The sequence below is a fragment of the Giraffa tippelskirchi genome, chromosome 10 (genome assembly GCF_054371585.1).
Source record: "Giraffa tippelskirchi isolate mGirTip1 chromosome 10, T2T-mGirTip1v1.2.pri, whole genome shotgun sequence".
Classification (NCBI taxonomy): Eukaryota; Metazoa; Chordata; class Mammalia; order Artiodactyla; family Giraffidae; genus Giraffa; species Giraffa tippelskirchi.
This window is the reverse complement of record NC_137284.1, coordinates 130,417,795-130,442,985: the sequence shown is the minus strand read 5'-3', so window position 1 is coordinate 130,442,985 and position 25,191 is coordinate 130,417,795. Positions and strand designations below refer to the sequence as shown.

The following is a 25,191-nucleotide window of genomic DNA, read 5'->3' as shown; positions in this document are numbered from 1 at the left end:
AAGTTGAGGCATTTTCTGTTGAAAACATGTTAATACTTTTATCTTGATCATATAGTAATACTTATCTCAGATAAATTTTAAAAATAAAGTTAAGCAAAACTAATTTAAAAGATCACCTGTAATCCCATCTCCAACAGAAACTAGTATTTACAATCTTGTACATTATATGTTTTTTAAATGTTATGCTATGCAATATAATAATTTTATACTTTACATTAACTGAATTACACTATTTCATTATTGGGCGACTTGCTTTTTCTACATAATAATCATTCACGTCTCAAGTTAATAAATATGGTTTTATAGCACCATAATAGTTCACTTCATGGGAAATAGATGGGGAAACAGTGGAAACAGTGTCAGACTTTATTTTTCGGGGCTCCAAAATCACTGCTGATGGTGATTGCAGCCATGAAATTAAAAGACGCTTACTCCTTGGAAGGAAAGTTATGACCAACCTAGATAGCATATTAAAAAGCAGAGACATTACTTTGCCAACAAAGGTCCATCTAGTCAAGGCTACGGTTTTTCCAGTGGTCATGTATGGATGTGAGAGTTGGACGGTGAAGAAAGCTGAGTGCCAAAGAATTGATGCTTTTGAACTGTGGTGTTGGAGAAGACTCTTGAGAGTCCCTTGGACTGCAAGGAGATCCAACCAGTCCATCCTAAAGGAGATCAGTCTTGGGTGTTCATTGGAAGGACTGATGTTGAAGCTGAAACTCCAATCCTTTGGCCACCTCATGTGAAGAGGTGACTCATTGGAAAAGACCCTGATGCTGGGAAGGATTGGGGGCAGGAGGAGAAGGGGATGACAGAGGATGAGATGGCTGGATAGCAATCATGGACTTGATGGACATGGGTGTGGGTAGACTCTGGGAGTTGGTGATGGACAGGGAGGCCTGGCATGCTGCGATTCATGGGGTCGCAAAGAGTTGGACACGACTGAGCGACTGAACTGAACTGAACTGAATAGTTTACTTGAAGCATTCACTACTTTTTTGATATTAAAATAAAAGGCTGATTTAGATTTGGAAAATGTATTCCTTAGGATTAAATGATATGAGTGATGAAATTTTCCATTGAGCTAGTTTGAATTTAAAGCTTTCGAGTATAGATTTTGATGAGGAAAGACCTGAGGAGAGGGACTGAAATATTTCAGATAGAGGAAGGGTGTTGAGCAGGAAATTAAGTGCCACTTTTTTTCCTATCAATCTTCTTCTACAACACCAAGAAAACAGTAAAATGGAACAAGCTCATTATTATTGTACAGTACTGCAATAATTATACTTACTTTGTTTTACCTCCATAACTAACAGTGAATTTATTCTAGTATAAGAGAAAAACACAGTTGTTGATGAAACAGTGATAACAGGAGCAGAGATAGAAATAACATGTGTAAAGATAACTATTGTGCTTAGTTGCTCAGTCATGTCCGAATCTTTGTGACCCCCATGGACTGTATATAGCCACCAGGCTCCTCTGTCCATGGGGATTCTCTGGGTAAGAATTCTGGAGTGGGTTGCCATGCCATTTCCTACTCCAAAAAATAATATTAATATTAAAAGTAAGAAAATAACACAATCTATATGTGAAATGTATATGAAAAATAAATTCATCACATTACAAAATATGTTATTATATCTGTGTTATGTATTATTATATTATTATGCCATTGTATACTATTATAAGGACTTCCCTGGTAGCTCAGCTGGTATAGAATCCCCCGGAATGCAGGAGATTTTGGTTTGATTCTGGGTCAGAAAGATCTTCTGGAGAAGGGATAGGCTACCCAGTCCAGTATTCATGGGCTTCCCTGGTGGCTCAGATGGTAAACAATCTGCCTGAAATGTGGGAGACCTGGGTTCGATCCCTGGGTTGGGAAGATCCTCTGGAGGGCATGGCAACCCACTCCAGTATTCTTGCCCAGAGAATCCCCATGGATAAGAAGAGCCTGGCGGGCTAGAGTCCATGGGGTTGCAAAGAGTTGGACATGACTGAACGACTAAGCACAGCACAGTATACTTTCATAATTTTATCTGTATGATACCAGTGTGTTATTATTCAACAATCTAAATAATGGTTCTGTCATGAAGTCTTATGCCCATGTGCTTTTACTGAAATTGGGGGCAGGGCAAGAATGTCTGCTGTGTTGCTCAAGGATCAGGATCGGTGGGAAATTCTGGACAACTGACATTCTAAAATAGCCAAATAGAGAACAAAATGGATTCCATTCACATCTACCATGAAAAGCATAAAACACCAAAAATTGCATAAAGAGATGAACTATTATTAATATAAAAATATGAATAAATAAAGAGGTCTACCACATCCTTAAATGGGAACACTGAACTTGGGAAAGTATCAGTTCTCTCCATATTAATGAACAGTTCAGGTCTCAATGGGGTGTTTTTAATAGGCAAAATGATTCTCATGTTCATTGTTGTTGTTTAGTTCCTAAGTCATGATCATGAGCCCACCAGGCTCCTCTGTCCATGGAATTCTCCAGGCGAGAATACTGGAATGGGTTGCCATTCTCTTCTCCAAAGGATCTTCCCAACCCAGGGATTGAACCTGGGTCTTCTGCATTGCAGGCAGATTCTTTACTTTCTGAGCCACTAGGGAAGCCCAAAACATTCCATGTTTGTCAATAAGTATAGATTGCGTGTGTAGATCCTAAGGCACTTCAGTCATGTCCGACTCTTCACGATCCTATGGACTGTAGCCTGCCAGGCTCCTCTGTCCATGGGATTCTCCAGGCAAGAATACTGGAGTGGGTTGCCATGCCCTCCTCCAGGGGATCTTCCTGATCCAGGTATCAAACGTGTGTCTCTTACTGTCTCCTAAATTGGCAGGACAGTTCTTTACCACTAGTGCTACCTGGGAAACCCCATTAAAACACATTCAACAAATATAATGATATATTTCAAACATATAGAATTCTTAAAAATCACTAAAGGCAAATATATGAGCAGAGAAAGTTTTAAAATGCAAAAATAATTATTAAAGCTATAAAGAACTATTAGACTATCAAAAAACACAATTTAAAATAACACTGAGACATCATTTTCCAGTTATCAAATAGCCAAAGGTTTATTATTTTAAAATATTTAATTATGCTCAAAATAATTCGAGATGTTCTTTTACATACAAGTGGAAGTATGAACTAGTATAAACTTTATGGAAAGTAAGCTGGCAAAAGTTAACAAGATTCTTAAAATAATTCATAGCCTTTGAGACAGTAATTCTATTCCAAGGAATATATTTTAAATGATGAGCAGAGATGAGAACAAAGTGCCATGTACCAAGATGTTCAAAGCACTGAAGGAAACAGTGAACAATAGGAAAGCATGTTAATGTTCAAAAAGTGGAAGAAATCTAAATAAATTATGTAATGTTCATAATATGAAATTATGTGATTCCATTACAATTAAGTTTCCCAAATACTTACTGATGGGAGGAAACGCACATGATATAAAACATTATCAAGTTATGTTGCCATTTTGAGACTATCACATATATTCAAAAATGTAAATCTCCTCATGTGGTGACACTGGGAGTGATTTTTACTTTTTTATAAGTTCTTATGCTTTGCATACATTTTATGAGTTTGTACAAATTAGTATTTTAAAAACTTAAAGTGTATATGCACTTCTGAAATAATATTTCTAATTCTATAGCCAAATTGCTTAAAGACAAATATATAACTATATTTTGAAGATGGGGTAAGGAAAAGCTTGAAACATTTTTTCATTGCTTATCTAGGATTTTACAATAAAATCTTCTCCTTATTCACAAGAGCCTGAATGCATTAGCTAGTGTTAATGCTAGTGTTAACCACATATTGAAGTTAAGTATAGCCAAATCTACACATGGTAGGCAATCTGAGCACTTCAGCTACCAAGAAAACTAAAAACAAGAGCCATAGTAAAATAGGCAGTACAGTAACTCATGGACCATCTTATTGGTCAAAACTATCAGATTGACTGGATCGTTTACTTTGGGTAGACCTTGAAGCAGCCTTATTTTAATTTGTGTCTTACTTCTAATAACTCCTTTTGCTTAGATAAAATTAAGCCCAAACATAAGACTCTATCCATTAAGTGGTAAAATCTGGCAACTTGGAATTGGCAACCTACTCTGAAAGAGGTGTGGTTCGTCTGTTAAAACTGCTGCCAGTGTGTTGACTGATTGACTATGTAGTTACATCTGGGCAAGACAGATTTTCTTGACTTCTTTCCAGATTACTGACTGAAAATTCATTTTCGTTTTTCATTTTGACTTCATTGGTTTAGAAAAAAGGAAAACTTTTTTCTTATACAAAGCACATTCACTGTATAAAATGTATTTTAAATTAGTGAAACTCCTCAAACCCTCCAGGCTCAGTGGGTTGGTACAGTACAGGGACACTCCATCTGGTTAGCAGATAAGTTTTATTTGATTTCCTCTGCCTGATACTTTCATGAACACCACCCCCAGCCCTATTCCCCCTACAAGGCCTCTACTTTTCATAGAACATCCCACCTGTACTCTTTATCTTTCTCCTGTAGATGTACACATTCTCCATGGAACTTGGTGGTTCCACGATATTCACTGAACCACCAACATCAATCGTCAATCACAACACATTTATCTTCAAATCTTGCATTGGTGACGGCTCCACACCAATGACAGCACTGGGTCTTACTGGCCCGCTGTTGCAAAAGCTTTTCCTAACTTCTGCCTGAAACTTGAAAGCTCGCTGCAGTAGCAGATGCTCAAAGATGCTCATTAGGTTGCCTAGATAACCCAGGTTTACTGCACTCAGAGGAACAATATCTAAAAAGCATTCCTGTTCAGTAGATAATTAACAAGCTTGGAGAATAGCGCTCATTAGTTACTTTTTACACACAATCACAAATGGTTAGCCAGCGGCTGGATATATTTATTTTGGAATAGTTAACTCAGTTGGAACAAATACGTTTTCTCTCCAGGTTTATCATTCTGCTTGTAAGGACGTTAAGAGACTGAACAAGTTAATGCAGTGTTTTCAACCTGGATTGCAACCAGGACTCAGCTGGCATTTTGCCTTAGAGTTACTGGGCCACTGGGCCACCTCAAGATAATTAACACCTTCCTGTAGTGTCTAATATGATAACAGTGATCGTTAAATTAAAAAAACACCTTATAACATATAAAGGGTAGCGTCTTTGCAATGTGAAAACAAAAGGTGCTTTCTATCAAAAGATTTAGGCCTCGGGATTCGTATATGCATATCATGAAGACATAGATATTGAGACTGAACTTACGTTTTCTTCAATACATTTTTAAACATCCAGCTGACTTCACACCTTCCTGAAGTTTATGCTTTTTGCCACTGATTTCATTAAAGGCTAATATTTTTGGTGGGAAATGTTTAACTGATAACCTACCATGTGCTCAGTCGCTTCAGTCGTGTCCGACTCTGTGCCACTCCATAGACGGCAGCCCACCAGGCTCCGCCGTCCCTGGGATTCTCCAGGCAAGAATACTGGAGTGGGTTGCCATTTCCTTCTCCAGTGCATGAAAAGGAAAAGTGAAAGTGAAGTCGCTCAGTCGTGTCCGACTCTTAGTGACCCCATGGACTGCAGCCTACCAGGCTCCTCCGTCCTGGGATTTTCCAGGCAAGAGTACTGGAGTGGGGTGCCATTGCCTTCTCTGATAACCTACCATATATCTAGCCAAAACATCGATTTAACCTTGGAAATAAAATATCATAATACCCATTTGGTGCTCAAGTAAATGCTATGGTATTGATGACTTGAGTTTTACAACAGGAGAACAAAGGAGTGACCGAACAGATCCACGATTAAAAGAAATGCTACAATCATTCCAAGTCTACTCTTATATACAAAAACAATGAATAATGCTCTTCTTTTGTCCCATTTTTATTCTTTAAATGGTCATACTGATTGAACAGAAATGATAAGATGAAAAGGCAAAGGCTAAATGTTTAGAGATCTTAGGCCTTTATATGTAACACCAACATTTCACTAAAAGGTTTTATATTCATGTTATATAGTTTACAGCTACTTGCCTCCTACAACAGCTCAGCTTCTCCAGTCAAGGGTGCTACTCACAAAAATGAAGAGCTGGTTTTCATTTGTGATAGACTTTGAAAGACTGTGTATCATAATAGGAAAAGATCAGAACTAGAGATGGAGACAGAAGAGCTAGGAATTTAAATCCTGGCTATTAAACTTCCCAGCTGCGGGCCTTTAGAAGAGTCATTTGCCCCCTCAGTGCTTCAGTTCCTCTACCTGAAAAATAACTCCCTCCTATACTAGTAATGGGGGGTGGGGGTCCAAGGAATTAATTCACTTGAATATATTTATAAACATAAGCAATTATGTTTTCATCTGGGAAGTAAACTGAAGCTGATTGACACATTATTTTATAGAATGAACAGTGGTTATTTAATGAACTGTGGAGGGCAAGAATTTTCTCTGTCCATTCTTTTATGTTCCATGTGAGAGACATCAGTCAATTAATATTGCTGAAAATGACTGTCGGATTGCTTATTAGCTCTTTGAGAAGTCAATGTTCCTAAGTCTCAACTCCCATATCTACAAAGTGGGTATAATAATCAGTATCAACATTTTGTTGTTCAGTCGCTAAGTCGTGTCTGACTCTTTGTGACCCCATGAACTGCAGCACACCAGATTTCCCTGTCCTTCACTATCTCCCGAAGTTTACTCAAACCCATGTGCATTGAGTTGGTGATGCCGTCCAACCTCTGTCGGCCAATTCTCCTCCTGCCTTCAATGTTTCCCAGGATCAGAGTCTTTTCCAACGAGTTGGTGCTTCACATCAGGTGGCCAAAGTATTGGAGCTTCAGCATCAGTCTTACCAATCAAATTATACACACACACACACACACACACATTTTTGCAAAACAACAAACCTAATTTGCCAACAAATGGGGAGTGGTAAGTCATTTTACATAAAGATACTTTCAGAAATATGTCCACTGAATTTCAAAACAGGGAAAAGAATACATTTTCTACCGATGTTTTATAGTCAGGTTTACTCAATAACATAACTAATATAACTGAAAAAGATTCAAAGGAGAACTAAGCTGTCAATAATAAACAAAATTTAATTTAACAGATATTGATTCACTTTAAAAGCAGAAAGTGTAATCTTCCTCATGGTCGAGTGGTTAAGGTTCTGTGCTTCCACTGCGGGGGGCACAGATTTGATCCCTGCCCAGGGAACTAGGATCCCGTGTGCTGCGTGGCACAGCCAAAGAAAGAAAAAGCTGAATGGTTACCGAAATAGCTTCAAAGCCAATGAGGACATATAATTCTTTTATATCACATTAGCAACACCCGAAGTTTATATTTTGGCATCTTCAACATACATGTAACTATCATGAGTCCAGATGAAAGTAAGTTGCAAAAACTATCCCACAGTAATGGATCTAATATAGGCAACTGTGTCTAATATAAAGAAGAAAATTTGGGGCAAGAAATTCAAATACCATCAAAAAGTAACAGTAGATAATTGAGGAAGTTGACCATACCACCATTAAAAATCAGAAAGACAAGCTCAAAAGTGGAAATGAATTACTTAATGATGGAAAAACTGGCTCTCATTCTTCAACAGCATTTTAAAAAATTACTACAGATAAGAATACTGGTATATCATTTAAAAAGTTAAATTATGTGAAAAATCTTTTCAAAAAGGTAGAAAAATCTATTTATATTTTTAAAGATTTTCATCAAAATACTGGAGAGATTTTAAAATAATTTGCACTTCAAAGGATATATTTTAATTACTTAAAAAATCCAATTCTGTGGAATGCCCCATTGCATCACAGTGGTGTCAAACGGAATGTGCATGCAGAATTCATTTAATAGTCAGTGGCTTCACATTAAACCCCATGTGCTAGGGATGCACAGCTTAAAACAGGGCCTCTTCAAAGAGGTTACAAACTAGCAGCATAATGTCTCAAGTGCTTGAACATGTCACTCAAGGTCACTGGTAAGCTAAGAAAACAGTAACTACTGAAGTATACATTATTTTACTTTTATTTTTTAATTGGAGTATAACTTCTTTTCAATGTTGTGGTAGTTTCTTATGTATAAAAATTTTGTACAGCCATATTTATGTATGTCCCCTCCCTTTTGAACCTTTCTCCCATCCCAACCCTCGACCCCCATCCCACCCCTCTAGGCCATCACAGGACACCAACCTGAGCTCCCTGTGCTAAACAGCAGCTTCTTACTAGCTATTTATTTTACACAAGGTAGTGTATATATGTCAATCGCAATCCCCAATTAGACCCACCTTCCCCTCCCCTCTGTGTCATATATTAACAAATATATATATGGAATCTAGAAAAATGGTACAGATGGACCTATTTTCAGGGCAGGAATAGAGATGCAGACATGGAAGATACATTATTTTAAACTACAATTTTTAACCCCAGAAAAAATATCTTACAGAAATTGACAACCCTTTTAACTGACATCTACGTACTTCCAACTAACTGAAATGTTTTGCTTCATATAATATTTAAATCAATGTTTCTTATAAGGGCAGAATTCCCAGAAGCCTCTCTGGAGTGAGAGCACGGAGCATTGCTTGGCTTTTCTCAAGAAGATCTGAGCTAGAAGCCTGAGGCTAAGCACTCACTTTCTGCCTGAAAACTCAATGTCTGGAGGATGTGCTGTCCCCGCACCACCGAGCAGGGAGCGCGTGCTGATCTGAAATAGTGTTTCAGGCCAGGGAAGTGGGTGGTAATGCCATGCCTTGACTCGGCTTCCCATCTCACACAGAGCCCCGTCAGTCAGCAGGAGCGAGATGCCATAGCAGGCCTTGGTGTCTCTCCCTACAGGGGAATAGCCCACCCCCATTTCCCTGGGACATCCAACAAAAATTAATGTAGTTTAATCAGCCCCTTGTACCACATTGCCCTTAATTCCCTGTCCACCAAATTATCTATGGGAAACCTAGCAAAAAACCCTGGGATGTTCTCATCTGTAAAACCAGCCTGGCACATAAGCAAATAAATGAATGAAAAATATCAATCTCACATTACATTCTGTTCCATGCTCAGAAGTATAGCAAGTGTCCACTAAAAACTTTTCAAGAAGAAAAAAACATTGAGAATTTCATTCCACAGTCTTCAACAATCTTTTGTGTTCTGGTTTTAATCATATTTTTCATTTTGCTCTTTATACCACTGACCACTGAGGACATTTCAGAAAAAAAAGATTCATAAATAGTTTACGATTTTAATGAACTTGATTCTTTGAATTCAAGGCACATCTTGAGGGTTTTTCACAAAAACAATTGATCCTTTTCATGGCTTAATACTGCTGTAACTTCCTGCACACAGCCAGCAGATTACCATGGACACACACACTCGATGCTTTTCACACTCTCTGCTCTCCAGAAGTTTGCATTTGGGTACAAGAAGAAAGAGCAGTGAGGTCTTTTCTATGCATGAAGCTTACTTAGGACCTGAAACAATATATACTTTTGTAAGTGATGATACAAACCACCATCAGAAATTTATAGAATGTTAAAAAATTTTTTTTGTACACAAATAAAAAAGTATGCTTTAAAAATTCCAATAAAATTAAGTAACCACAAACCAACAAGTTAAGACAGTGGTAAACACATATGCTTTCACAGAAGCATAACAAGCCACAGGTGACAAAAGCAATGCCAGGTTTTTGCTTCTCTCTAAATAGGTGTCATTTATAGAGGGAAAGTAGATAAATAAGCAATTTAAAAAGTAAATATAGTCAGTGGAGCTGGATAATTCCAGGCAACAGTTTTGGTTTTCCCCAGAAACTAAGTTGGTTTATTTTTGCCTGAACTTTATGAATGATTTTCTAAATTGTTTATTTAATCTGTCTCTCTGAATATTACACTGAGAATTCTTTTGCTTCAATATTAAATAATTTGAAATTACTCTCAGTCTTATTTTATTGTACTGACAGTACTCAATAAAAAAAAAGAAATGAGAGAAAACTTTCCCCCATGCTGGTAAGTCGTTTCAGTCGGGTCCGACTCTGTGCGACCCCATAGACGGCAGCCCACCAGGCTCCGCCGTCCCTGGGATTCTCCAGGCAAGAACACTGGAGTGGGTTGCCATTTCCTTACGAGCTGCCTAAAATAAGAGAATTGTCCTAATTTTTTGGTAAGCAACCCCAAGATAAACTTTCATTTCACACATCATCCGTGGGTTGGTTTATAATATTTATAAAATTAGCACAGGTCAAATGTAGCATCATTTTATCAAATACATATTTGCTAAATAAATTAATTCAATGACTGTAAACACACAAAATGTAAAAACATCTGGAGAAGAGGGTGTGACAAATTGAGAGAGTAGCACTGAAACCTACGTATCACCATATGCAAAATAGATAGCCAGTGGGAAGCTGCTATATAACACAGGGAGCTCAACCTGGTGCTTTGAGACAACCTAGCGGGATGGGATGGGGTGGGTGGTGGGAAGGAGATTCAAGAGGGAGGGCATATAGGTATATTTATGGCTGATTCACACTGTTGTATGGCAGAAACCAACAGAACACTGTAAAACAATTATCCTCCAGCTAAAAAGAAAAGAAAAATACAAAAGAAAAACATCTGGAGATGTGCCAAATTTGAGGTAACAACATAAGAGCCGAACAGATGACTATTCCACACACCTGTCGCCCACTACAGGCACCACACCACTGATGGGTGGGAAGCCCCGCCCCACACCACTGATGGGTGGGAAGCCCCGCCCACCACCCGCCAGCAACTCCTTCCCCAGGGCCTCTGCTCAATATTCCCCTGCCTGGGTATCTCCACCCATTCCCTTCTCTGCCTCCCTACCCATGCCCAGTCCTTCTCATCCTTCATGTGGTATCCTAACACCATTTCTTCAGAGAAGTCCTTTCTATTGTGACTCCTGCATAGTCTTTCTCACAATTATAATGAGTATTAAGTAGTGTAATAATTTTTTGATACTTGTTTACCATGCAAGACTCTGAACTCCTTGAGAATTGCAAATGTGTCTATCTTGTTCTGCTGTATACACAGCACATAACCTAGGCACACAGTAGGTATTCAATACATATTCACTAAATGAATCAACTACACGTTTAGGATTTAAAATCTCAGAGGACTGTTCCTGCCACATTTAATTTATTTATCCTTCTCTGGCCATCAACATTTTCCACACCAGTGATTGTGCTAAATCCCCTCATTTATATTGAGCTGATTCAATATTCTGTTATGGCCAGGAAAACAGAAGCCACTGTGCAGGAAGATTTGCAAGTCCCTTCCTCTCTACCTGTTAATTGCCCTTTATCTTCACTCATAGACCTCTTTTCCCTTGAATCTCATATAAAAAGTGTCTCCATAGTTTCCCCTCCCCTGACCTTCTCCAGGATTTCTTGGGCTTCAATCTCTCTCTCTTCCCTGAATTGTGTTCTTAGCCTCTTGTAACTCACTCAAGCCCAATACCCTAAAAATGCCCCTTCCCATGACCCCTTTACTAAATACACTAAGCACACCTTCTATGTATGGTGGCTGTCATTCCCCTTCAATGAATAGAGGCTCATTTGTCTCTCTTCTGTCCAGGTTCATTTTAAAAGCAGAAACTGCTGAATCCTTGTATACTCTCTAGTACTAGGCACAGAATAAGTGCTCGTACATACTTAACACAAAAATGAATAAAAAGGGTCAATGAATATAGGATGATGCAAAACAGTGCTAAACATATTATCAACTTTATAAAAATCTCTTATTTTGGTTTCCCACACTGGACTGCTCTCAAAGAACAGTGGATAAGAAAACAATATTGATAATGAAATGCATACTTTGCTTTGTCATTATTTTCATATTAGATGGTTACAGCTAACAATAAATATATGAAATTTATTTCAAAGTCCCTCTTGAATTGATTTTTTAGTCTAATTCTTTTAATACTAATACTTTAAAATCTAATTCTACTGGAATCTTTAATTATACATTAGCCCTTTACAGGTAAAAGAATCTGATTTTTCATACTGCCGGAAAATATTTCATCATAATTTTCTATTTCAAATACAAATACATGGAAGGTGATGGTTCCCTTTCCGTAACAGCTCATTTTATGAAATAGATCTTACAGTTCTCGAATAGAACTTTAAGAATTTTCCTTTGTTAAATTCTTTCTGTGTAAATTTAACACTGAGATAAATTTAAGACAGACCATCTACTTGTCTAGGTATTTAAAATGCTGAATAGCTTATTGAAATGTTGAATAGTTCATTAAAATGAAAAATATTTCATCTCTGTGTGTGTACAAAATTAAAGGCTCCTAATACATGATGCTTTTGCTTCTATATTATATAGCATATGATAAGATAGGTCTTATCCTCTGAAATGTGCACTGCTGAATGAGGCTACAGTCAACTGCTTGGGAAAATACAGACATTATCTTGGTGATGATGTGGGTTTGGTTCTGGACCATCACAATAAAGAAAATAATATTGAAATAAATTGAGATCCGAATTTTTTAGTTTCCCAGTGCACTTAAAAGCTATGTTTATACTACCTTGTAGTCTAATAAGAGTACAGTGGCATGATGTCTAAAAATACTATGTATAAACCTTACTTAAATAATTTCTTATTGAAAATTGCTAGCCATCATCTGATAACACAGGTTTGCTACAAACCTACAGTTTATAAAACACAGTATCTGCAGAGCACAACAAAATGAATCACAATAAAATGGGGTATGCTTGTGATTGGGTTGCCTTTGCAAACTACTTGAGAATGGAACTGCTTTCTCCACAACTTCTCTTAGTTTTGAAACTTTCTCTCAACAGCTCCAGCAGGGGAAAGGCCTTTAAAAGTCTGCAGTCTTTGTGTGTGTGTGTGCGCGCGTGCGTGTGTTTGCACGCGTGTGTGTGCGCGCGCGTGCGTGCACATCAGAGCTTTATTAAAGTATTAAAAAGGGACAGAGAAAGCTTCTGACAATCACAGTTTCCTACCATGCCCTGCCACCCATTCAGGTTTCAAAAAAAAGCGACAGGCTGTGGAAGAACAAGAAAAAGAAGTTAAAAAAAGAGTCATAAATAGTGAGAGAACCACTGTCCAGATCACTCAGGTGTACATCAGATTTTAGACATGAATTGTGACTTTAAATGTATTCAATATAGAAACATTTGTCCTTTACGGAAGAAAACTGCAATATATACTTACTAGCTATTACTATACCTGGGCAAAGAAAAAATAAAATTGATTTTATTACACTGGCTGACTACACTGTAATCAGATTAATCCATAATTGATGTTTTCAAATAAATAGTGAAAATGAGAACACAGAATCTTTTCCCAATTATCCCACAGCTTAAATCTATGTAGGTTATCATTGTGTATATAATTATTAAGAAAAGTACCTACTTTCTTTTCTAAGTCAAGCTGTTTAGATGTTAGGGAAATTGGGTTCTTTATGTTATCATTAAGAATCGAATGTAATTTTTTTAATAGAAGAAAGATTATTAATAAGTATAATACTGAACCTTTGGTTAGTCTTACTCTTTATACCCTGAAGCACAAAAACATCTTTGTAAACTGCACACAGGCTGAAAAGATTACAAAATGTTTTGGAAAAGTTTCTATAAAAGCTTTTCTGTAAGTTATTGTACCATTCTTTTTTTCATTCCAAATCGAGAATATCTATGGGTTTTTATGAAACAATTATCTTTAAATTTCATTTTTGCAAGACTATGAATGCTGTTAAGCTCTAATAATATCTATTGGAATCCCAGTTTTCTCTATTTTCAGGTATTTTCTGCTCACAAAATTGATGCAATGTTGGTTTTAGAGTCATATATTTCTTCCATTTTATCAAGTCAATGTTCAAAACCTATCTCAAATCACTTCTATTTAACTTACCTCCACCCAGACTCAAACCATCACCATCTTGTCTATAAAATAATGCACCTGCCTCCTAGCTGGTGCTCCTTGTTTCATCCATCCCTCCACTGTCTGCCTTTTTTCCTTTAAGCCTCCTCCCTTCATTCAGTTAATTGATTTATTCAACCAAAAAAAAAAAAAACCATCAAAAGCACCCAGATATACCATGAAAAAGCAACCAGCAGTCTGTCCTTGAAGGCTCTTATTTTACTAAGAGAAAACTGAAAGTAAACAAGGGAGATAAATAAGTCAATCATATGCAGGTAAGAAGGTGATAAATGCTCTGGAGAAACGCATTAGGACAGAATAAGGCAGATGAGTGAGCAGGCGCAATTTTACATGGGGTGGGCAAGGACAGCCTGGCTGAGAGGGTGCCGTTTCAGCGCAGACTTCAAGCTGAGTGAGTAAGCCTACAGATCCGTGAGGGAGAGCAGCAGCAGCAGCACCGGTGCGGCCCTCAGCACAGAATCACGCCTTTAAGGAACAGCAGGGAGGCCAGCATGGCTGAGGAACAGAAAGAGTGGGAAGACTGAAAGAAACGAGGTGGAAAAGACAAAGGCGGCCTCCTCCATTCTCCAACAGCCATCTGGGTATTTTTTCCTTTTAAAAATATTTATTTTGGTCAAATAATGCATATATAGAGTTTAATACTTCAAGTACTACTACAAGACTGAGAATAGGAAATCGCCATACCAGTCACATCTTACTCCACTTTTCTATCCTGGTTTCCCAAAGGGCACAATCTTCAATTCTTTAGCTATCTCTTATGTAACTTAACCTCATAATTTTAGGTAGCATAGTTTTACTATGCTTTTCTGACTTAGGAATTTTAGACACTATATATATATTGCCTTGTTATTTTAATGCATGTGTTATCCTCCAACTTAAATGGCCTCCTTCTCTCCTCTCCAAACTTACAACATGAAGATCAACTTTTAGAACTATTCAAAATTATAACGATGTCAGTACTGACTGCCAAGTAAAGCAGTACACTATGATTGTTGTTGTTTAGTCGCTAAGTTGTGTCCGACTCTTCGTGACCCCCTCGGACTGTAGCCCGCCAGGCTCCTCCTGTCCATGGGATTTCCCAGGCCAGAATACTGGAGTGGGTTGCTACTTCTTTCTCCAGGGGACCTTCTTGACCCAGGAATCGAACCCACGTCTCCTGCATTTACCACTAAGCCACCAGGGAAGACATATACTATGATTGGTGGTGGTTCAGTTGTTAAGTCGTGTCTGACTCTTGTGACTCCATGGACTGTAGCCTGCCAGGCTCCTCTATCCATGGGATTCTCCAGGCAAGAATAGTGGAGTGGGTTTCCATTCTCCAGGGGATCTTCCCAACCCAGGAATCGAACCCAGGTCTCCTGCACTGCAGGCATATTCTTTACCACCTGAGCTATGAGGGAAGCCTCAAAGTGAAAGTCACTCAGCCGTGTGTGACTCTTTGTGACCCCATGCACTATACAGTCCATGGAATTCTCCAGGGCAGAATACTGGAGTGGGTAGCCGTTCCCTTCTCCAGGGGATCTTCCCAACCCAGGGATCGAACCCAGGTCTCCCGCATTGCAGGTGGATTCTTTACCAGCTGAGCCACAAGAGAATCCCACTATGATTATGGCCCTTCTAATCAATATTTTCTTCTTCCTGCAGTTACTTAATGCTTTTAGTTTTTAATTTGATCATCTTCTGAGTACAAGTGTTTTGTTGTTGTTGTTCAGTCTCTAAGTCATGTCTGACTCTTTGTGACCCAATGGACTGCAGCACACCAGGCTCCTCTGTTGAGTTCATGATGCCATAATCATCAACATCAATCCAACCATCTCATCCTCTGTTGCCCCGTTCTCCTCCTGCCCTCAATCTTTCCCAGCATCAGGGTCTTTTCCAGTGAGTCGGCTCTTCCCATCAGGTGATCAAAGTATTGGAGCTTCAGCTTCAGCATCAGTCCTTCCAATGAATATTCAGGGTTGGTTTCCTTTAGGATTGACTGGTTTCATCTTCTTGCTGACATAGGGACTCTCAAGAGTCTTCTCCAGCACCACAGTTCGAAAGCATCAGTTCTTCGGTGCTCAGCCTTCTTTATGACAGTTAATAATGGCTTTATTTTTCAATTTGACTCATCTTAGTACCAAGTGCTGGTTTTCCCCAAATCTGTAAGACCTCTCTGGATCTCTAAAACACATCAGATTTCAAAACTGTTTTCTGTGGTAAATGAGTTAGGTCAAATAGCAATTCTATTTTTACCCCCCAAATCCTTCTGTTTTAATCAGCAGCACCACAGCCTGCTGCCTACCTGGCATCCTCAGGTTCTCCTTCATTCTGATTGCTGTTTCATTGGTTGCAACTCTGGTTTCCTGAATTCCATGAAACTCCCTAATGGGTTTATTCCCTTGCTTTTGGTGGAGCAGTGAAACCCATTTTCTAGCCTCTTCTAAGCAAAAGTATATGAGATGAAAGTCTTCAGACCGTCTAAGTCTGAGACCATCTAGTTCTCTTTATAATTTGAGGGTGAAATAACTTTGTCCCCTAATTCCTCAAAGTATGTAATGCTCTTCTAATTTCCAGTACTGATGCTGAGGAATTTGTTGTCTTTTTTAGTCTTTTGTAGATTGAATCTGTTTTTCCGTTTTCTCTTTAAATTTCAGAAGTTTTTCAATATCCAGTATTTTGAACTTTCATAATGATATGCCTTTGGTTTGAACCTTTTATCATTGACTATAACTGGGTCTATTTTGGCTCTTTCAACTTGGAGATCTATGTTCTTCAGTAATAGGACATTTTCCTGCTATTTTCTTTATAAATATCTCTTTTTCCCCCTTTCTTTTCAATTTCTGAAACTATTAGTTAGATATTTATCAGCTGGATTGATAATCTATTTTTAAGTATCTTCTCTCTCTTATTGTTCACATCTTCAGGTGTTTGTTTTAAAGAAAGTTTTCTACTTAAAATTTGATCATCTATTTCAACCAGTTTCATTATAAAAAAATTTTTGAAAGACTCTTATTTTCTTATTATGCCATTTTAGAGGAATCTTGTTTTCATGTTACAAGTGCAAAATCTTCTATTATTTCTCCAAATATGTTAATTCTATATTTTATAAAATTTAATTCAATTTTCTGCTTTCTCAGTATCTTCTGAGTTTCTTTTTTATGTCCATTTATTTCTCTGTTTTGACCACTTTCATGCTGGAGGCTTTGCTTTAATATCTGGTCATCCTCAATGAACCCTTCTTATTTATGAGAAAAACACAAAAATACAGAGCAGAGGTATCTGAGTGGAGTTTATCAAATGATGTGTTTCACTACAGGTTGATAATAAGATAAATTTTTCATTGTAGAGTTCCAAATACTCAGATCTATTTTCTACATGCTTTTAGCATTCTGGGACCAGGTCACAGAAATGCACTTGAAGGCTTCACATATGACACTCTTCCCTGGTGGCTCAGATGGTAAAGAATCCACCTGCAGTTTGGGAGACCTGGGTTCAATCCCTGGGTTGGGAAGATCCCTTGGAGGAGCTCATGACAACTCACTCCAATATTCTTGCCTGGAGAATCCCCATGGAGGAGGAGCCTGGTAGGCTACGTACGGCCCACGAGGTCACAAAGATTCAGACACGACGGAGCGACTAAGCACAGCACAGCATGTCACTCGGACTTTCAGTTAATTCCCACACTTTTACCTCCTATGCTTCACTCTTCTTATCTCTGCTATGTCTGGGTCTTCAAGGCAAGATTGCTTAGTTTAATTCTTCTCATGTGTTTCTTCCCTTCAATCTTATAAAGAGTAAGATGAAAGTTTAATTTGAAAACAGAAGAGCAAGCAAACTGATTCAAAAATAACCTTAGCACACATCCATGATACATATATAGAACAACCAGATATGTTACAACAATACTAAAGCCTAAACAGGTCTGCAGATATCCAGCACATCCTAAATAAATTTCTACAAAATCCTCAGCATTCTATGAAAAATTTAAGACTACAGATATTTTTCCATGTACAAAAACAATTCGCTCTATATTTGCAGTTTCCCAATTTTTACCCAAGATATCCGACATTTATTTTAAAAAGATGAGTAGCATTATCACTAGGGTGTCATACACAATGTTATTCTAGCCTGAACATTGCTTACTGGGAACATTTTTAGGATCTAAATGGTTATTTACTGAACTATTTTAAAACCTCAGTTCATTCAAGTTTCTAATGTTTAAGAGGTGCAAACCTAAAGTGTGGTTGCTTATAATTAAAGGATAGTAGAAATACAGAACAAATCATTACAGAAATATAAGATCCATTCCAGAACACAGCAACTGTAAGACAGAAGAGTATAACATCTGAAGCCCCACAGGAAGGCTGGCTAAAATAAAAATCTGATGCAGAAACTAAAATATAACGCAGACAAAAAGGAACATCCAACATTTATGTTGGATGCATCAGCATTCTTAAAAGGAAGAGAAAAAATAGAACACAAACTAAGAAATACAGATGCTGTGCAGTACACATTCTTTTCTAACACAACTGAACCACACATTTGATAAAATCAGCTATTGCAGATGCATAAATTCAGCTGCTAAAGAAGTTAGTTGACCCAGATAGACATGCAGTTTAATACCTGGTGCCCAAACATATAAGGTTTGATGCTGTGGTCCACAGCTAACTACCATCACCAACACATTTCGCTGAAATGCTGAAGAGAAATTACTCATAATTGCTCTACAGGCAAATGATTAGCCATTCCTTATTTAAAACATGGTGCCTGTCTTCTTCCTCTACTCTTACTTGACAACAGTTGACACATTTGATTAGAGTTTGACATGACCAAGACCAAAGTCATTGGTTTAATTCTCATATCAGCCATTAATGTCTCCTTGTGTTGTACTTGAATATTGAATAGCTAAATTTGGTTATCATTTCATGATTGGGCAGACACATGAGTAGATAAATCCATTTAGTAGGTTATATGAAAAGCATATAATCTTCAAATAATGACTCAGTTTTATTTCATTACATACTTGAAAAGAGTATGACATTTAATCTTGTGAAGTTTATAGGTGAGATATATATGAGATAAATTAGACTGTGACAATATGCTAATTTATGTATTTTTTAAAACACCTTGACCTCAGGCCTTTCTACTGCTTTTAATGTAATAGCACTCAAAATCATGAGAGAACTGAGGCTATTTTCTTATCACTTAAAATATTCTCCTAAATTTACTAGTAAAAAAATAAAAGGTGAAAAGTTAGACACATACTGAGATCACTCTTTAATGTATGATCCTGGTTCAACACCAGCAAAATGTAAAAACTTTCAGCATCTACATGCCTCCTAATAAAATAATGGGATACCTCAGGCTTTCATTCATAAAATATCTGTTCTTAGTTGTTCAGGCAGACACAAAATGGAAAATAAATGCCTTGGAGTTATTTTCCACATTTAATTCATTTTGAACACAAGAGAGTTGTTTATTCAGCTCAGTTCAGTCACTGTCATGTCCAACTCTTTGCGACCCCATGAACTGCAGCAAACCAGGCTTCCCTGTCCATTACCAACTCCCAGAGCTTACTCAAACTCATGTCCATCAAGTCGGTAATGCCATCCAACCATCTCATCCTCTCTCTTCCCCTTCAGCTCCTGCCTTGAATCTTTCACAGCATCAGGATCTTTTCAAATGAGTCAGTTCTTCGCATCAGGTGGCCAAAGTATTGGAGTTTCAGCTTCAGCATCAGTCCTTTCATGAATACTCAGGACTGATTTCCTTTAGGATGGACTGGTAGGGTCTCCTTGCAGTCCAAGGGACTCTCAAGAGTCTTCTTCAACACCATAGTTCAAAAGCATCAATTCTTTGGCACTCAACTTTCTTTATACTCCAAATCTCACATCCATACATGACTACTGGAAAAACCAAAGCTTTGACTAGACAGACCTTTGTCGGCAAAGTAACTCTCTGCTTTTAAATATGCTGTCTAGGTTGGTCATTGGAGAAGGCAATAGCACCCCACTCCAGTACTCTTGCCTGGAAAATCCCACGGACGGAGGAGCCTGGTAGGCTACAGTCCATGGGGTCGCTAAGAGTCGGACACGACTGAGCGACTTCACTTCCACTTTTCCCTTTCATGCACTGGAGAAGGAAACGGCAACCCACTCCAGTATTCTTGCCTGGAGAATCCCAGGGATGGCGGAGCCTGGTGGGCTGCCGTCTATGGGCTCGCACAGAGTCAGACGTGACTGAAGTGACTTAGCAGCAGCAGCAGCAGCAGGTTGGTCATAACCTTTCTTCCAAGGAGCAAGCGTCTTTTAATTTTATGGCTGCAGTCACCATCTGCAGTGATTTTGGAGCCTAAAAAAATAAAGACTCTCACTGTTTCCATTGTATCCCCGTCTATTTGCCATGAAGAGATGGGACCGGAAGCCATGATCTTAGTTTTCTGAATGTTGAGTTTTAAGCCAACTTTTTCACTCTCCTCTTTCACTTTCATCAAGAGGCTCTTTAGCTCTTCTTCACTCTGCCATAAGGGTGGTGTCATTTGAATATCTGAGATTATTGATATTTCTCCTGGCAATCTTGGTTTCAGCTTGTGCTTCATCCAGCCCAGCGTTTCTCATGATGTACTCTGCATATAAGTTAAATAAGCGGGGTGATAATAGACAGCCTTGACGTACTCCTTTTCCTATTTGGAACCAGTCTGTTGTTCCATGTCAGGTTCTAACTGTTGCTTCTTGACCTGCATACAGATTTCTCAGGAGGCAGGTCAGGTGATCTGGTTTTCCCATCTCTTTCAGAATTTTCCACAGTATGTTGTGATCCACACAGTCAAAGGCTTTGGCATAGTCAATAAAGCAGATGTTTTTCTGGAACTCTTGTTTTTTTGATGATCCAGAGGATTTTGGCAATTTGATCTCTCGCTCCTCTGCCTTTTCTAAATCCAGCTTGAACATCTGGAAGTTCACAGTTCTTGTACTATTGAAGCCTGGCTTGGAGAATTTTGATCATTACTTTGCTAGTGTGTGAGATGAGTGCAACTGTGTGGTAGTTTGAACATTCTTTGGCATTGCCCTTCTTTGGGATTGGAATGAAAACTGACCTTTTCCAGTCCTGTGGCCACTGCTGAGTTTTCCAAATTTGCTGGCTTATTGAATGCAACACTTTCACAGCATCATCTTTGAGGATTTGAAATAGCTCAACTGGAATTCCATCACCTCCACTAGCTTTGTTCGTAGTGATGCTTTCTAAGGCCCACTTGATTTCACATTCCAGGATGTCTGGCTCTAGGTGAGTGATCACACCACTGTGATTATCTGGGTCATGAAGATCTTTTCTGTACAGTTCTTCTGTGTATTCTTGCCACCTCTTCTTAATTTCTGCTTCTGTAGGTCCATACCATTTCTGTCCTTTACTGTGCCCATCTTTGCATGAAATGTTCCCTTGGCATCTCTAATTTTCTTGAAGAGATCTCTAGTCTTTTCCATTCTATTATTTTCCTCTGTTTCTTTGCACTGATCACTGAGGAAAGCTTTCTTATCTCTCCTTGATATTCTTTGGAATTTTGCATTCAAATGGGTATATCTTCCCTTTCCTCCTTCGCCTTTTGCTTCTCTTCTTTTCTCAGCTATCTGTAAGGCCTACTCAGACAACCATCTTGCCTTTTTGCATTTCTCTTTCTTGAGGATGGTATTGATCACTGCCTCCTATACAACATCATGAACCTCTGTCCATAGTTCTTCAGGCACTCTGTCTATCAGATCTAATCCCTTTAATCTATTTGTCACTTCCACTGTATAATCACAAGGGATTTGATTTAGGTCATACCTGAATGGTCTAGTGGTTTTCCCTAGTTTCTTCAATTTAAGTCATTTGTTATGATGTGCAGTTTTTAGTAAACTAACAAGATTTTTAACAAACATGTCATTCTGCTTAAGAATCACTTTTAGACTTGCTACTGCATACCTAATAATGGCAAAATAATATTCCATTATTTATGTATGTGATAGTTATAACTAAAATTATATAAGATCTCATTCTTGCTTTTATATTTTATTGCATAGTCCCATTATTATCAGTGAAACTGAACCCCTGTGAATAGTGTTTATTAAGGTAATGAGATATTTACATAAAATATTCACAAATAAGTGACTTATTTAAGCTTTAAATTCTAATACCTGCACTGAAGAGTTAAAACTGGGAAATCATTAACAAAGATTGAGTCACAGATGTAAAAACAAACTTTACAGTTACCAAGAGGGAAGTGTGGGGAGAGATAAACAAGGAAATTTGGATTGACATATACACACTAATATATATATATAATAGGTAATTAACAAGAACCTATCGCATAGCACAAAAAACTCTACTCAATACTCTGTAATAATCTATATGGGAAAAGAATCTAAAAAAGAGAGGATATATGTATATGTATAACTGATTAACTTTTCTATACAGCAAAACTAACCCAACATTGTGAATTAACTATACTTCAATAAAAGTTAATTTAAATAAATAAAATAAAATTGGGAGCTTATTTTGGGCTCAGGCTTCCCTGGTGTCTCAGATGGTAAAGAAACTGACTGCAGTGCAGGAGACCAAGGTTCAATCCCTGGGTTGAAAAGATCCCCTGGAGGAGGAAATGGCAACCCACTCCAGTATTCTTTCCTGGAGAATTCCATGGACAGAGGAGCCTGGTGAGCTACAATCCATGGGGTTGAAAAGAGTCACACATGACTGAGTGACTAACACTTCATGACATTACATCAAATTGTCACCTTACAAATGTGAAAACAAAATAATTAGGAGAACTACTCGTAAAATACTATAGATTTTCTTGTGGTAGGACCACATAGAAACAGTAATAAATTTTCAAAGCAGGTCTTAATAGGAATACTGAATACAACCCAAATTTAACTTCTAAAAATATGGATCATATACTTCATATTTTAACAATGAGTAAAAGCTGCAAATTCACTACTTTTATTAATATCGGGAAATGAAGAACAAGCAAGCTGCTCTCTCAATGATGTCCAGCCAGTGAATGTCTCTGATATGCTTTAAAAAGTGTAGTTAAGACCCTCTGCTATTTCCCAAACCCACTCCAGTGCTCTTGCCTGGAAAATCCCATGGATGGAGGAGCCTCGTAGGCTGCAGTCCATGGGGTCGCTAAGAGTCGGACACGACTGAGCGACTTCACTTTCACTTTTCATTTCATGCATTGGAGAAGGAAATAGCAACCCATTCTAGTGTTCTTGCCTGGAGAATCCCAGGGATGGCAGAGCCTGGTGGGCTGCCGTCTATGGGGTCGCACAGAGTCGGACACGACTGAAGCGACTTAGCAGCAGCAGCAGCAGCAGCAGCTATTTCCCATGCCTCACCCAGGACCTCCTCTTGAAATGGAGGGAAAAAGTCAACCACCTAAAACACCTTCAAACCTTCGAAAACTCGACTAGGTAAAGCATCCAATAAACAATAACAATGCTCAACTCAAGTATAATTCTTTATAAGCCAAAAAGCTTAATTTGAACTATGGAAGCCCGTCTTGTGACAATCTATCTAAAATACTAAATTGAATTTCAGACTGCTGGGTAGAGACTGGGTTGAACAAAATGGAAAGCATTTTAATAAAAAATAAATTTCCTTTTATTTAACCTCCAGTACATTAGTAAGAAGACAATCCACATAATTTTATAAATTCACTGCTATTAAATATAAAACTAAATAACCATGTTTCATATCAAGGAGTGATGAATACTTATCCATATGCTTCCTGAAATCCAAAATTTGTATTTTGAATCCAAAGGTTCACAAGACAGAAAATATTCTAGATATGACCTTTCAAATTCTGAAACAGTATTTAGTCAATCACAGACCCTGTGGTTTTAGAATAACTGCTTCCTTTAAATACAGGACGAACCCTTTTAAAACTACTATGACCAGGTTAACATCTAAGACCAGAAATTCGTCAACAGAAGTTTCCTAGAATAAAGTACCACTGAAACACTACAGTGAGAGTAAGAGTATTATTATACAGAGAACCAAAATTTTTTATTTGAAAAGTAGTCTTAGTAATCAAGGTCCTTGTGCCCTTTGTGTAATGGAGGCAATTGAAGAGTGGAGGCAATAAGAAGAAAATCACTTGTACTATCATCAGTACCTCTTGTAAATCTGGCTAAAAATCTAGGAGAGAGATATATCAGGGTGATGAAAAAAGAATAAAAGGGAGAGGTAGAAACTGAAGAGGAACTCAAGAGCCTCTTGATGAAAGTGAAAGAGGAGAGTGAAAAAGTTGGCTTAAAGCTCAACGTTCAGAAAACTAAGATCATGGCACCTGGTCCCATCACTTCATGGCAGATAGATGTGGAAACAATGGAAACAGTGGCAGACTTTCTTTTCTTGGGCTCCAAAATCACTGCAGATGGTGACTGCAGCCATGAAATTAAAAGATGCTTGCTCCTTGGAAGAAAAGTTATGACCAACTTAGCATATTAAAAAGCAGAGACATTACTTTGCTGACAAAGGTCCATCTAGTCAAAGTTATGGTTTTTCCAGTAGTCATGTATGGATGTGAGAGTTGGAGTATAAAGAAAGCTGAGCGCCGAAGAATTGATGCTTTTGAACTGTGGTGTTGGAGAAGACTCTTGAGAGTCCCTTGGACTGCAAGGAGATCCAACCAGTCAATCCTAAAAGAAATCAGTCCTGAATATTCATTGGAAGGACTGATGCTGAAGCTGAAATTCCAATACTTTGGCCACCTGATGCGAAGAACTGACTCATTGGAAAAGACCCTGATGCTGGGAAAAGATTCAAGGCAGGAGGAGAAGGGGATGACAGAGGATGAGATGGTTGGATGGCATCATTGACTCAATGGACTTGAGTATGAATAAGCTCCGGGAGTTAGTATGGACAGGAAAGCCTGGCGTCGCAGGCGGACATGGGGTCGCAAAGAGTCAGGCACAACTGAGTGACTGAACTGAATAATAATTTGCTATTTTATTTCTGTGTAGTACTCTATAGATCTACCACAGTTAAGGTGCGTCTCACAAATTTCAATAAGCTGTGTTTCAACATGTTTTTTAATTTCACTTCAGGCTTCTTTGACCTGTATTATTGATTCCATTGTGGCTGGAGACACATTTGATATGATTTCAATACTGCAGTCCATGGGTTGCAGAGAGTCAGACACGACTGAGGGACTGAACTGAACTGAACTGATCAGAATAATATTGCAAACTGACATGGGGCAAGACCACATAGAAAAGGCAATATATTTTC

General features: G+C 38.1%; 1 protein-coding gene and 1 long non-coding RNA gene across 3 annotated transcripts in view; one reads left to right on the top strand and one right to left on the bottom strand.

The window, feature by feature from the left end:
* Nucleotides 1-25,191, bottom strand: part of PTPRZ1 (protein tyrosine phosphatase receptor type Z1) — a 207,305-nt gene that overhangs the window by 155,354 nt on the left and 26,760 nt on the right. The window lies entirely within an intron of this gene.
* LOC145523243 (uncharacterized) lies at nucleotides 7,883-9,055 on the top strand. The gene is made up of 2 exons (XR_014066448.1): nucleotides 7,883-8,001; nucleotides 8,563-9,055. It is a non-coding gene; the product is annotated as an uncharacterized LOC145523243 (long non-coding RNA).